This window comes from Rhinolophus hipposideros, assembly GCF_964194185.1.
Source record: "Rhinolophus hipposideros genome assembly, chromosome: 13".
In the NCBI taxonomy this organism is placed as follows: Eukaryota; Metazoa; Chordata; class Mammalia; order Chiroptera; family Rhinolophidae; genus Rhinolophus; species Rhinolophus hipposideros.
The window spans coordinates 57,047,800-57,060,265 of NC_138059.1; the positions used below are offsets into that span (position 1 = coordinate 57,047,800).

Here is a 12,466-nt window from a genome sequence, read left to right on the forward strand (position 1 = left end):
CTACATCTGCTAAATCCATCACCACACAACCACCTGTTTCCAGTTTCCAAAATATTGTTGCTGTTGTCTCCTCTTTTGTTTTCTCTATGCTTGTAGGTTTGTGCACTTAAAAAAAAATATCTTTCCTGTTATTTTATTGCAACTTGTGGTGGAAACAAAATTAATTGTCTATGTTTAATGGGCTGTTATTATTTGATATAAAAGTTCCTTTTTATATATTTGTGTATTTTTAAACTTTCTATAATAACTGCATTACTTAGTAATCAGAATATAAATTTACGTGGTAAAACAACCCAAAGAAATGAGACTTTGAACATACAAAAGTAATCAGGCTGACTTTCTCCCCTTTGGGACTTTCTTCAAATACCCATTTATATATATGTATATAAATAATAAGAAAGCTTAACTATAAAAGGAAATGTTCCATTATATAATGATCACTGTTCATAATGAGAACTTGAATATGGCCATATCCTAAGAAGTCTTCTAAATTATCAGCTATTTCGATATAGTTATAACAGATGCTATCTTCCTTGTAACTATTTCTGAACCTTACATTATCTTCTACGAAGACACCCTAGGGAATGAATGCAAATCAAATCACTAGTAGAGAATTTCCTGAAAAGCTACCAAAAATAAAAAAAGCACACGTGCACACATGTTCTAATTCTCAGAGGCCACTGCAGAGCTGACCTAAGTTCCAGTGAGTCTGGTTGAGGCCATTGGGGCCCTCTTAAAGCACCCCTCTTTAACTAAGATAATTCAATGTAAAATCTCCAAAATAAGAATCTTTTAAGAAATAGTGATATGCTAGATCTGAGGATTGTAAACTCCTTTGGGGAGAGTGTATGTCTGATTATGTTTATATTTTCACACAGCCCCTTGAATACTGTCATTCACAAAACAGAAGGTTAAAAATAAATGTCCTTCCATCACAAGCAAGGGCATATAGCTACCTTCTTTTTCAACATACCCACTGGTAACAGTAGGAGGTCATGAGGAAGGAAAATAAATACAGAAAGAGAGGTCAAGAGTGTTAAATGCTTTTGAAGATTCAAAAAAAGCGAATGGGAAAAATACCACAGGATTTGGAAATAGAAATCCAAGCATATCAGAAATAAGAAAGGTATAGCAGACATCACGGTTCATTATTTAACATTACTCTGAAAGTACTAGATGATACAATAAAGTAATATTAGAAAGGAGATAAAATTATCATTATTTACAGATGTGATCACAGTCTATTTAGAAAATGCAAAACAATCCGTTAAAATATTATTGGAAACTATAGGAAAGATTAGTAAGAAAGCCAGCACAGACTTAAGCAACTATTTTTTCAATGAAATATTAACCCATATAAAAATGGAAAATGATACTAATCAAAATTGATAATGATAATAACAATATTCGTAATAACTCACATTTATTGAATGTAAGCCCTCTACTAAGACTGCAGTGTGCATTTTCCTGTTTCATTTAACCCTCACAACAGCTGTAAAAAGTATGACTCTTAGCATCTCCACTTCATAAATGAGGAAACTGAGGCTGAAAGAATATCACTAATTTGCTCAAGTTGTGGTACAGCAGGTGCAAGTACAGTGTTCCCCAGCAAGCCACACCCCAGACAGACTCCAGAGCCCAAATGTACATCCTAGAGTAAATTTAGTGAGAAGAGAGAACTATACAATGTATAAAAAAACTTTAATAAACATAGATTTATGCATTGTTCCTTGATAGAAAGATTCAATATTGTAAAGATGTCAATTCTCCTCAAATTACTCTATATGTTCAATGCAATCCAAATGAAAACTTCTCACAAGATTATTTTTCCTTTCTTTCTCTATGTTTTTCCCACCCTCTCTTTGTTTTATTCTTTATTTCAATCTTTCTGATAAAATGATCCTATAATTTATCTGGAAGAATTGAACATGTGAAAATAGCCAGGAAAATTCTGCCAAAAAGGTTAGTAAGGGATCTTGTCTTACCAAACACTGAAATATACACTCTTGCCACAAACATTATGGTCGATGTTTATGAATAGACAGATCAGTGGAACAGAACAGGAAATGCAGGAATAAAACCAAATATTCACAAGAACCCCTGTGCTAATGTAACAGAGTCATTTTTAACCTGATTGGCAAGGATATAAATTGAAAAATATGTCATCACTTCATTCCTTTTTTATGAATAAATAATATCCCATGAAATGGATATTTAAAAAATAAAAAATACTCAATGTTGGTAAAGAGAAATAAATGTCTAGTTAAACACATGGTAGTGGGAACATAAACTGATATAACTCCTGGGGATGGCAATTTGCATACATATATAACAATTAAGTCTCTGACCCAATAATCTCATTACTAAGAATTTTGTAAGGAAATAAAGGCATAAGTTAACCACTGTATTGTTGATTATAGCAAAATACTGAAAATGACCTAAATAGAATAACAGAAGAAAAGCTCAATAAATTTGGTACATACTTCAAGGCAACTTATGTACAATCATTTAAAAGTATGCCATATATCTCTTCAATGACATGAAAAGATATGTCATCAAGCAGACAGAAAAATAGCCTGCATGATATAATCCCATAAGGAACATTACATGTCTACATATCCATAAGAGATATATATGCATAAAGAGAGATCCAATGGACAAAAAAAAATGTTAAAGGTAACATTTATTGAATACTTACACTGTGGAACAAAAACATGCTAAGCCCTTTGATTCTCATCTCATCCTATCTTCACAACCACCCTATGAGGCAGACACTATTATGGCCTTTTATGTGATGAAAAGAGACTTAGAGATATTAGTAACTTTTTCAAGGTCACACAACTAATTGGTGGTGAAGTCAGACTAGAACCTGAGCCATCCCCCACTGAGTGACAGGACATCCATGTTCACCAGGATACCCCAGTCTGGTGACAACTGTCACTGAGGACGGTTTGAGAGATGTTTGCTTCCTCTTCCTTTTATTCTGCATTGTTTGAATTTTCTGCCATGAACATGTCTTATATTTGGAGACATGGCAACAAAGAACAAGAAGAAAAAGAAATCAAAGGTGATTCTTGCCACAGCAATTTCAATAGGTAGAAGGAGATAAACACCTTTCAAGAAACTAAGGAGTAAAAAGGAGATGAGAGCGGTGAAAAGAATACAGAGCGATTGATTTTTAAAAATGGCAAAAATGCCTTTTATAAAATATTCAATCAACGGTATATGCATAAATCAGCACAACCCTTTATAGAGGGTATTTTAGCAATGTTTTACCAAAAATGAGAACATGCATGTCCTTTTCCTCCAGAAATCTCATTCCCAGAAACTTATTTAAAAGAGATAAGAAGGTAAAAATATACAAGGACTTCATAATTTTCTGCCCTTTATTGTTTGTAATGTTGTGTAGTGAAAAGAACTCAGAGTTTGCAGTTAAACCTACCTGGGTTTGAATCCTTGCTTTGCACTTTAATTGGTTATGACATTAAGCAATTTACTCAACCCCTCTCAGTCTGTTTCTTTATCTCTAAAATGAAAATAAAAACACATGCCTCACGGAATTTTTGTGAGGATTTTATCTAATTTTTGTGAGGATTTTATCTAGATAAAATACAGCAGAATGTCTGAAATATAAAAAAAGCATTTGGTTTTCACCTTCCCATACTCACTAATATGTATAACTAAGAATGAATGTATAAACTTTAACTAAAACTCTAGGATAAGTCATATAGCTTGGTCATTTCTACATTATTCTACATCAAAGTACCATAAAACATTGAACTTAGCTTTTAAGGCTATTCAGAAATAAACCTATGTTATGATACTTTGACACTTTTCCAATCTCAATTAGCACAAAACTAATTAACAAAACTATTTTATACACTACAGTGAGTCACATTTTTCTTCCTTCTTCCCTAATCCCTGGTGTGTTGTAAGGGTGATTGAGCATCTAATTACTTCTTAATTGAATGCACATATTATATATTTTTCACTAGTTCAAGTTTAGTTCTTTTAGTTCAGAAACCAAAATCAATGAAATTAAGTTGAATTGGGATTTGGGAAACTATTATAATGAGAGAAGGTTTGTATTATGCCTAATTATAAATGTGGATTTTAGCATTATTTCCTATGGAAATATTTCAGGTATAGGAATGTGCCACCAATGACTAACTTGGATGATTAATAACATTATTACTCTTATTTACAATCTTTTATTCCTCATTACAGTGATTTTTACTGCTGGGACCCACTAACTATAATCATTCTTTAAAGAAAAGATATTAGAGAACTATTGGTTGTCCCCATAGTAAAATCAGAACAAACATTCATATCTGAAAAATCACGATTTTCTCTGCAGCATAAAGGTTATGGGACTTTACAAGCTGCAAAAAGGAGAAAACTATAAATCTTGGAATATAACCAGTTACATTAATAAAAAATATTTATTTATGGCAAACCATAAAAATATTACTATCAAAATGGCATTCCAATTTAGTTAATACTTTACAGACAGTATATCATGAGGGTTTTTTTTTTCCTTTTTGCATTAGGCAGGAGTGAAAAAGTCTGAAGTAGACGTTCTCAGACAAAAAGGCTTTGTTTGCCTGTTTGTTTCTAGATATGTGTAGTACTCAGTTGGGCTAATTTAGTTGAAGACCTCTTCCGGCAGAACACTAGATTAAGTAACTTTGAGATCCAGTTGAACTCCATGCTTCTAAGTTGTCCCTGAAAATATTTTCTGCAGATAAGGCTAACTCCCTTTGTGAGTATCTAACCGCTAAAAGTACAACAAATTCAGAAATTTTGAAGGGGTTTAAAGAAGCACTGCAATGGAAAACAGACCCATCGAAGACCAATGGGGTTTTGTTTTAACAATTCACTTATTTTTTAGAATGTGTTACCTAGTGGCAAATTTCTTCATTAGGAAAACCTCCATGTTATCTAATAAATATTTCATATTTTGTCCAAAATATTGGGCATTGTCTAGATTATTGTAGCTTCATACGTTAACAAGTTTTAATGGGAATGTTTGTTTAATTAAAACTGAAGTAGCCAAAAAAATAAGGCAAACCTATTTGTACTAACAGAAATATCCAAGACCTATATAATTAAATGAGCAAAAATTTTGTATGGCATATTTTTATTTAAAATATCTTAAAACACATCATTTCCCACCCTGGTGAGGGTCATGTCAGTATCTACCTTTCCTCTTACATGGCTCCTTCTCTAACTTACGCCTTCCCTTCTTCAAGAGATAGCTTCCATCCCTAACAAAGAGGCCTGGCCAAGTTCCTGCACACCATCATGCCGTAATCCTTTCCTCACCCTCATGCCATTTCATTTCCATGCTAAGATTTCAGATTTCCTAGGTTTTGCTACAGATAAGCAACTTGCTATGTGTAATCATCAGGACCATAACTATTATATAATGAAATGAAAATATTTTTTAAAAAGCTAAATCAGGGAACTTCATCATTCCATGTTTCTGTATTTCCTTGTAATTGCTAACATCAAGCTATGCATCACTAGATCTAACGCAGATACATTTTCCAAAGCCCATTTTCCAAAGAGTCTGCACCTGAATAGCTGAGACATTTAAATCAGATGCCAATAAACACTACCTTTTATATGGACAGCAACAACAAACTAAAGTACCACCACCAATCCCCAATGGCAGATGGTGCCAATTAGTTATGGATTCTGAATCCATATCTGAGCACTCTTTCCCACTGTGCTCAAATATGGATTCAGAATCCTTCTCAACACTCTCATACCAATCAATCAGTGATGAAACACACGTTTGAGTGCTCTATGTCATCCATGTCTTATATTTTTATTATAAATCTTTCGTTAACAATCCTATGTAGATTGAGGATGCTCTTTGAGAGGATGCTCTTTGCAACAGTCTAGGTGAGAGACTGTGCTTGCTTTATGGGTTGTGCTGATGGAGATGCAAACACATAGATGGATTTGGGAGCTATCAGAAAGCAAACCTGCAGAACTGGATGATAAATGGAGATGTGAGGTGAGGCGAGGAAGACAGGTGTCAAATATGACTCGGGTTTCTAAGAAAACTGGAAGAGAGCCAGGTCTGTGAAGGAAGATCATAAATGCAATCTTGTATATATATTGAGTTTAAGAAGCTTTTGACACATCCATGAGAAAAGTCATACAGACAATCGAGCATTCAATTCTAGAACTTAGCAGAGAACCTGGTCTAGCAATATAAATGAGTGGGTCATCTGTATGTAGTGGTACCAAAAGCTGTGGGTGCAGATGAGTCACCTACAGACAGAGCAGGCCCCACAGGCAGGGCCACGAGGAAACCATGAGCGAGGGCTGAAATTCCCTACCTCTGTGATGACTCTGCTTTCCTCTTTTGCTGTGACATTCAGATATGCTTTCCTGTGGCTTGCACTATCCAGCTGATGCCACTTAGTATGTTTTGAGTGTTTATTTGCTAAAATGCAATATAATGATAAGTTTATTACCATATAATAAAAGTGTAAAATAAAAAGAATGTCATTTATGTAAAAAGCAGCTCAAAATGTTATTACATGCATAAAAGAGTCAAAATATCAACTTTTATTTTTGTGGATTTTTGACACAATTTGAAAAAAACTTGAAATCAATTAATGCAGTGAAAGAGCTAAACTCTATGAACTTGATCACAGGAAAGAGGACTAGAGAGAATAGGCAGAAGGTAAAGGAGAAAAAAATTGACACGAATACCTCTTTATAAGGTTTTTTTAATACGTCTCAAAGTGGAAAATAAAGCTAAAAAATTGATTAGGGGAAATTACCAAAAAGAAGCATCCATGAGGTGAAAGGCATAGCAGAATATATTTAGAGGAGATAACCTGGTCTCAGTGATCTTCTTCTGGAAAATATATCCTTTAGGTTTAAAATCTTGCAATCTACTATATTTAAAGGTATCAGCAGTATATATTAACATTCAACATACAAGTTGGTCCTTGATGGCAAAATGTTCTCATTTCTTCTGCCCAAACACAATTTTGTTTGAATTCTTGGGGGGGAGGGGGCAGAAAAACACTAAATCACTGGGGAAATTTTTACCCACAATAAATAGTTAACAATTCCAAAACATAAAAAGGGAAAAAGGACATAATGTGGAAGCAGGGATTAGTCTCCCTGTTTAGTAATCTGAAAGAAACACCTATACAGTTTTGATATTTTTCATGCTTAGGTTAATAACAACTTTTATATCACATAATCAAAATATAATGGATAAGTTGAGTACCCTTGGTATTGTGGCCTTTTCCTGAAATCATTTTGAAATCCTTTAGGAAATCCATTCCATTTTCGAGAAATTCTATATGATACAGTAAATAGAAAACAGCTATATCCATCGAGCTTTCATTTCTCACCCTAATGCTGTGCATCATGTTAAATTGTTAGAGTGAGGAGAGTCTAAGTTGTATTGACTGAAAATATGGCTTTGAGCTTCCCATTTATCCTGTAAGGATAATAGCTTTTACCTACTTGGTCATTCCAAGTTGACATTCTCCCGCTCCCTATGTAGCCCCTCCTTTCCTATAATGCCTTATCCTTTCCTAGTCTATAACTCTTCTAGGTTATAAAAGAAAACTGATATGGAATGGATGCTAGCTATAGCTTCATCAAAGCTAAGAGACAACACTATTAATTGAAAACGTATACGTGGGGAGGAGTTCAACACAGTCCAGGGTGACTTCAAAGATCCAGGAAGAAAAATGAGGGCAAGTTTTACAAAGGGATCATTCAGAGATGCTTGATTAATAATGCTGGTTTTTTCTTCTACGCTTGGGTGTTTTTTCCTAATCCATTTGGGGCATACTTATATTTTCCCCTTTTAACAAGGAAAAAGGAAAACTATTTAAAGAGATTTGTGGCATTGCTTTTTCCAAAAAGTAAATAATTATAATTAATTATAGTTATCTTAAATATGTGTGTGGTTTAACAATACTTGAGTCACAGAAGAAATAGGTGTGTCTTTGAACAGTCAGAATGGACTTTTAAAAATGGGCTAATACTTAATGAAACAAATAGGCAAATAATCATTTCACTGATAGAGTAGTGCCCATATCATGATACCGAGAGCAACACATAAACTGGACATAACGCTTGGTCTTATTTTTCGTTTGTTGCTATCAAAATTTGGTTCTCCCACATCATACAGAAAATGTACTGGGTAAATAATCATTCAATGTCAGTTGGCTCCAAGAAATCTGAACTAGCTCTGCATCTGGGTGAGTTATATGCTAATTCTCTATGGAAGTACAAAATCAGAGTTCATACTTCTAAACGGTAATATAAAAAGTCACAGATTATTCATGGGAATAATAAGTCTTGGTTATCAAAGTCCTTCAGATGTCTAGACATGTCATGTAAAAAAATGTCATTTTAAGTCTAAAAACTAAAGTTATTTTAGTAAAACATAGCTAAAATAAATCTAAATTATTTTAAACATTTTTTAGAGAACTACCAGGAAAAAAGTTTTTTTCTTTTCAGTTCCAAGAGCTTAAATGAAACATTCATGCATTAAATTCAAAGTCTGACTGTCAAATCATTTCACTTTAATAAAAATTTGAATTACCTGCCTTAGGGCATTATTAAATATCAAATAAAAAGCACATATCCATAAGTCTGATTTCCCAATATAATTTTTATGTAGAACTATAACTAGATTTGTATAACATATTTCAAGATAAAAGGATCAAAAATGTATTCATAAAAGGTTGAAGTCAGAATTGGAGTTGCCTTTGAAAGAATTCCTACACAATTTTTAGGAATTTTTGGAAAAATGACCCCCTTTAAGTAATTTCAGACTCCAAGACAAGGACACAAATCCATCCTACTTTTTAAAATACCTAAACTGTAACTGATTTAAAGACTGAAAATTACACATTATCTTTCTATCAAATAATGAATATATGGGGCAGGCTGTTAGGTCAGTTGGTTAGAGCATAGTACTCTTAACAAGGTTGCCAGTTCAATCCCCACATGGGCCACTGTGACCTGCACCCTCCACAACTAGATTGAAACAACTACTTGACTTGGAGTTGATGGGTCCTGGAAAAACACACTTAACTAAATAAAAGTAAAAAAAAAAATGAGTATGAAGTATCTGAAATATACATAATCTCATTAACATTACACTCTTATTGTGTGTGTGTGCGTGCGTGTGTGTGTGTATGTGTGTGTGTGTGTAAGAGAGAGATAAAACAGTGATGGTTATTTAAATATTTAGAGAGAGACAACTCTGGTCTAGGACCAAATATGGATCAAAACTTCAAGGCAATAATCTTATTTCATTAAACAGTGTCCTTTCTAGTTACTGATATTCACAGAGGTATAATAACCTAGACTGGAGAAATTCATGTTCACCAAACCTCACCACACCTCACTACCTGCCCCTCTTACTGGGTCGCTCCTGTAAGCCCACCCTTCCACCTTTCATTCTGCTCCAATCTCCCATCTTCCTGGCTGCCTTTGCCCCCTTACCACATTTTGCCATTCTTCCTTAAATAATAAAGCCACGTCATGAAATCACTAAGCCTATAAAACACCACCTCTTCTTCTTTTCTATTACAGCACATAAAGTGTCCATGTTCTTAACAAAAGTCAGTCCCCAAATTTGCTTAGGGTTCCATCCCCTTTCAACTTTTCAGACTTCACGGCTAAAACTCGTCCCTTTAAGAAACAGCATCTTCGGGCCGGCCCGGTGGCTCAGGCGGTTAGAGCTCCATGCTCCTAACTCCGAAGGCTGCCGGTTCGATTCCCACATGGGCCAGTGGGCTCTCAACAAAAAAAAAAAAAAAAAAAAAAAAAAGAATGTTTGAAAAAAAAAAAAAAAAGAAACAGCATCTTCAGAGCATCTTCAGTCCCTCCCCCATCTACTGGGTCATTCCTGCTAGTATACAGAAAAGTTCCAGCATTTCTTTTGTTTAAAAAACAAGTCTTGTTCTCACCACAAATAAAGAAATGACCTATCTGCTGTGGCATGATAGAGGTGATAGCTAACAGTGGTAATCATATTGCAATATATAAATGTATCAAATCAATATATTGCACACCTTAAACTTACACAATGCTGTATGTCAATTTAACAAAAAGTCTCCTTCAATCTCATCTCCTCTCTGTAGCTGCAGCCCCCAGCCCAGCTGTTCAAGAGCTGCGGCCACATGGCATCTTGGTCCCCTTCTTCCTTCATATTCCACTTCGTCCCATGGCGATAGCATCTTTCATCATCATGCCACCCTGACCACTAGTGTGGGGACACCTTCTGACCTCTGTCATGTAGTGTTTAAGAAAAAGAGCTCTGCCAGTCAGGCCGCTTGTGTCCAATTTCTGGATATGCTGCAAAATTACTGCATTACTTTGAGCGAGTGACCTAACTTCTCTGTGCTTTGGTTAACACATTGTAAAGATTCACATAAGATTTTATGAACACTCAATGATGTAATCCCTATGTAGTACTAGAACATGACAGATAGCTAGATGGATAGATAGATAGATGGATAGATAAAGTAGCTAGAGATACATGATAGATAGATGATTGATAGATAGATGATAGATAGATGAGATAGATAGATAGATAGATAGATAGATAGATAGATAGATAGATAGATAGATAGATAGATAGATAGATAGATAGAATCTCTATGCCAAAACTCCCATATTCAGTTCAGACTGCTCCTCTGATCTCCACTCTCAAAATTCCAGCTACCTTCATGACAGGTCCACTATTTGTGACTGACAGGCTTCTCATTCAACATGCTCCAACTCTATCTTTCCATCCCAAACGGAGTTTCCTCCAGCTTTGCTGCTCTCACTCAATGACATGCTATCCACACAGTTTCCAAAGGCCCAAACCCCAGAATTTATCTTTGATGTTTCTGTCTTCCTTCACCCTTGTCCAATTTTCACTAGATATCACTCTCAAGGTCTGTTTCACATGCACTAATGTTTCTCCATATCCACTTCTCCTATTCTAGCATCTGAACCTCCGCGTCTTTTACTCAGCAGACATCACAGTATCCTCCCACTCTTACCCTGGCTCTATAATCCAATGCATTCATTCTCCAGACCCCATGATCTACTGAAAACACACATGTGATCAGGCCACTCCCCTGAGTGGAAGTCTATACATTCTCAACGCATCCACAACGAAATTAAGATGCCTTAATATGGCTGACATGGCCCTCTCAGAAATGGGCCCTTCCTAGCTTGCCATTTAACTTCTGTCCCCCAGACTCACAGGGTCTTCTTTCAGGGACCTCAGTACATCAAATTCTCACATCCTCCACAGGGAGTAGCCCCTCAGCACCTTTGCAAAACGTATTCCCTCTATCAGAAATCTCCTTCATGACATTTTTTCTTCTTCATGGAATTAATTACAATTTGTCATTGTATGTTTCTGAAGTCTTTATTTTTCCATTGTCAGGTTCCCCACGTCAGACTTTGCTTTATGAGGGCGGAGACCATATCTGTTCTTTTCACCTCTATATGCCCAGAACCAATCACAAGGTAGGTGCTCAATAATGATTTTTGATGGAATTTTTTTGGCTTTTTAGCTCATCTACTACAAGGCTTAGCTTCAGCACTCTTGGATTTTCTCCATTGTTACCATATATGTTACTGAAAGTTTCTTCTCATTCACACCAAAGGCAACTTTGTCTGGCCCACATCATCTACAAAATTAGAAGGAAAAGATGAAACTGTGAATGAATGAGTGAATGAATGACTGGAATGAGGCTGGCCCCTACGGGTCATGTATAGTTCTAAACGACTGCTAATTTGTCTAAAGACATTTAGACATTTAAGATACAAACTGTTATGTGTCATGATGGAGTCAAAGTAAAATAAATATGTTTCAACTCTTAAGAAGCTGAAATCTACCGTGTTTCCCCCAAAATAAGACCTAACTGGAAAATAAGCTGTAGCATGATTTTTCAGGATGACATCCCCTGAACATAAGCCCTAATGCGTCTTTTGGAGCAAAAATTAATATAAGACCCGGTCTTATTTTCAGGGAAACACCGTAACAGAAAAAGTAAGAAACACTCCAACAGCTAAATGGAAGAAAGAATGTGACATGAGAGGTACAGTTTAAAGGAGAAGCAGAGAATTCATGCTGAGAGCAGTATCTGAGTTGGGCCTGCAGGGTAGCTAGGATTTCAACAGGCAAAAGGTAGGGCAGGAAAGACTATGAGCAAAGCACAATCGCAGAAGGCAAAACAACTCTCCGGCTGGAGTTCTGGGTACCTCCTACACAGTAACAACAGAGAGGCAGGAAAATGGATTGGGAAACACATGCACAAAATGATCACCTTTTTAAATTCCTGTGTTGACTGTCTAACTCATGAGACTGAACTCCTTGAGGCCAGAGATTTCTATTCATGTGTGACTCCCCAGGCCCATGTACCACTCTAGAGTGTGAGTACATACTCCCAATGCTACATTA

General features: G+C 35.5%; 1 protein-coding gene across 3 annotated transcripts in view; it reads right to left on the bottom strand.

Moving 5' to 3' along the window:
* The window catches only part of CA8 (carbonic anhydrase 8), a 201,842-nt gene that overhangs the window by 6,211 nt on the left and 183,165 nt on the right, over window positions 1-12,466 (bottom strand). The window lies entirely within an intron of this gene.